Source organism: Myotis brandtii, unplaced genomic scaffold (assembly GCF_000412655.1).
Source record: "Myotis brandtii unplaced genomic scaffold, ASM41265v1 scaffold111, whole genome shotgun sequence".
Classification (NCBI taxonomy): domain Eukaryota; kingdom Metazoa; phylum Chordata; class Mammalia; order Chiroptera; family Vespertilionidae; genus Myotis; species Myotis brandtii.
The window spans coordinates 4,891,246-4,894,960 of NW_005353789.1; the positions used below are offsets into that span (position 1 = coordinate 4,891,246).

Sequence of the window (3,715 nt, forward strand, 5' to 3'; positions counted from 1 at the left end):
AGCCGGCGGGTGGGGGGGGGGCGGTGCTGAGATTCTGAGGTTCACTTTTACCAGGGACTCGGACAGCAAGGCAATACTGAAGGACAAAGCTGGGAGAGGAAACAGCATTGTTGAGGTATCATGTGTACTGTGGAGAGCTGGTAGAATTCATGGGCTCCAGGAAAGACCTACATTGCTTTTCAAGGCTTCCATAATGGCAATTGTGTTTCCTAACAAGAAGTGATACTATCAAGGGAATGTGCTACCAGGAGACACCCCAGGAGTTATTGGGAAGTTGTCACATTAACTAACCATCCATTTGCCACTGTGAGTAATCCATTTATCTAAGAGTTATTAAAACTATGGTGCAAAGATTTTATGTTTGTCTTTGTGGCCAGTGAGTCTCCTATTCAATCCTCTGCTTTGACTTGTTCCTCCACTACATATATCTTAGCGTTTCCTCAATCTTGAGATGTGGCAGAACAGGCAATGAGTGATTTCAGTCAAAAATGTTAAGAGATCCTACATCAGCCAGGAAATCATAACTGTTCACAGAATAAAAGTCTACAAAGAATTCAGCTGCTAGAATGAAAAAAAAAAATGTGTGTGTGTGTGTGTGTGTGTGTGTGTGTGTGTGTTCATGTTTCCTTGTTATTTGCGGCTGCTTCTATTTAAAAAATTGAGCATACAAGAAAATTATAATTTTATATAACTACATTCACAAGAGTGGGTGAGCAATGGGACTAAGATTATCAATCCATAAAGCAGATAAATACACCAGTAACAGTAATCACCAAATTCTTCCTACTTGCTTGATAAAGGATAAACATAAGATATGGGATTTTATAAAATTCTACATACTATGCAAAGTTAATGACTTTCCAGAGAAGTATCCTCTGAACCCCAAGAGAAACGACACTTGTATAGTTCCCACTAAGATAGTCAAATGTGGAAACTACATTAGCCTAATTTGCACTAAGAATTTCATATAAATAGAAAATGAGATAAACCAAGTGTTTATATTCTAATATGGAAAAAGAGAGCAAGGGGAACAAGCAGGTAGAATGGGAGATTTTAAGGGATATTATATGCCCCCATGTTAGTTTTCTTTGTTTTACATAAAAACTAATTTTCAGGTATGGCCCTCAAACCTCATTTCATAAATATACAATCCCTTATTTATGAGTGGCAATGAGGGGTTTCCGTCTTGAGTCTATCTATTGAACTTCTGGTTGAACATGAAAGATGATTTGGAGCTAATGGAAGAGCAAAATAATTTGCATGTGGGTGCTTAGAGAAGGAGAGACAGGGAGTTCTTGCTACCTCACTGTGAAACCTTGCACAGCTGTGTGAGCTGTGGGCTACATGGAACACATAAGCCTATTGCCCTCCAGGCTTTGCACTGCGGAGCACTGGGAAGTGGCCACATGGGCAAGACATCAATGAAGATCGCTAGGGGAGCTGGGCAAGATTACCTGTGTAGGATCTAGAAGAACCAACTAACAATAATTATGATGATAATTTGATAATTATAGCTAACACTATTGAGTACTTAAAATAGCCAGGTATGCAAAAGGAGGTTTACAGTTGTTCATACAGAAAAATATATAATACAAGAATCCTATATAGTAAAAGCCTAATATGCAAATCAACTGAATGGTGGAACGACTGGCTGAATGACTGATCACTATGACATGCACTGACCACCAGGGGGCACACGCTCAATGCAGGAGCTTCCCCCAGCCCACAGGCCCTAGGCCAGCCAAGGTGGGTGCCAGCGGGGGGCCCCCGATCACCCTGCCATTTGCCTCCCAGAGGGAGGCGACCGGCAGCAGCAGGGGGTGGGACCGGTGAGTGGGCAGCACCAGGCCAGCCAAGGCAGGTGCCAGCAGGGGCCCCCCAATCACCCTACTGGTCACCCCACAGATTGGCCCTGATCGCCAGCCAGGCCTAGGGACCCTACCCATGCACAAATTTTGTGAACTGGGCCTCTAGTAAATAATAATAGAAGATAAACTCTGTGTTTCATGCACTCACAACTGTAAACCTACTATTGCCCACCATACATGTACACATATATGTGTGTATGTGTATATATATATGTATATGTATATATGTACATATGTGTATGTATATGTATGTGTGTGTGATATATATATATATTATTTTTTTTAATTCTCACAACAACTTGATTAGGTAAATACTATTATCTGCATTGAACTTTGCAGCTGAAACCCCACTCCATGTACTAATACAGTTGTTCCTTTGCATGGCATTGTCCTCTATACCTAGATATTCTCCAGAAATCCTTAAGAGGATTTGTTCTGACAGAACTGGTTCCTAACTGCCTGTTTTTGAGGGGGGGCGGAGAGGGAAAGAGAGAGGGAGAGAGGGAGAGAGGGAGAGAGAAACATGAATGTGAGAGATGTTGCCTCCCATAAGCACCTTGACTGGGAATTGAACCCACAAACTAGGTATGTGCCCTGACCAGGAATAGAACCCACAACCTTTTGGTGTACGGGACAACACTACAATAAACTGAGCCACCTGGCCAGGGTTACCTTTTACCTGCTGATCATGTCTTTCTAATCTTCCTAGGTTCACCTCCCCTTAAATGTTTGTGTTCCCCAAATTCCATCCTTGGCCTTGTACTTTTTCCCCCCACACAATCTCTTTGGATGATCTCATTAATTCTAAAAGTTTTCACTACTATCCATATACTAATCATATCCACATACTACCTCCAACCCTATCTTCTCCTCTGAAATTTAGACTCATACCCAGCTGTCTTTATGAAATATCCACGTGGTGTTTCCATGGACACTTCAAACTCAACGTGCCCCAAACTGAAATCATCATTTCCCTCCCAGATGGGATGCTTTCCTTCACTCTCCTATATTCTCAATATCAGTTGATGGCTCAGCTAACCAACTAGTCATCAAGTCATAAATATGGGAGTCATCTCTCTGTTTCCTTTCCCTCGCCCTCCTACTTTCACCCAGTCCTGCTGATTTATCACCTAAATATTTCTTGAGCCTGCCCTTTCCTCTTGCTCCCGACACTACCATTGTTCCCGATTTAAGTACTCTCCCTCTCATCTGGATTAATCTCACAGCCTCTGAACTCATCTCCTCATATCTAACATTATGTATTATTTTCTAAAAACCAGAGAGAGATTTCTAAAAGAAAAGCTGGCTATTTACCCGTATGCCTGAAACCTTCATTAGTATTTAATCATCTTAAAAATAAAATTCTAAGCTTCAGAGTACACCATACAAGGCTCTCCATAACCTTAACTTACCAACTCTCTGGCCCCATCTCTAATTCATTCATATGGTCAGTCAAATAATATTTACTGATGCCTACCATGTGTCAGTTGCTATTGTAGGTGTTAAGGATATACAGTGAACAAAAGAGACAGTAAACAAGAATGGTAAGTAAAATATAGAGTACGTCAGAGAGTAGTGAATGCCAAGAAGAAAACTAAAGCATGGAAAAGGGATAAGAAAGGTGTGATATGGGATGGAGGATTGCAACTTTAAATAGAAAGATATTCAGGCAAAACATAAAGGAAGTAAAAGATCAAGGCATATATATATATATATCCTATCTAATAAAAGAGAAACATGGTAATTAGCCATACCTCCGCTACCCTTCCCATTGGCTAATCAGGGCGATATGCAAATTAACTGCCAGCCAAGATGGTGGCCGGCAGCCAGGCAGCTTGAAGCGAACA

General features: G+C 41.3%; 1 protein-coding gene across 1 annotated transcript in view; it reads right to left on the reverse strand.

Moving 5' to 3' along the window:
- FRAS1 (Fraser extracellular matrix complex subunit 1) overlaps nt 1–3,715 on the reverse strand; it is a 466,232-nt gene that overhangs the window by 295,607 nt on the left and 166,910 nt on the right. The gene's annotated exons all lie outside the window — the stretch shown is intronic.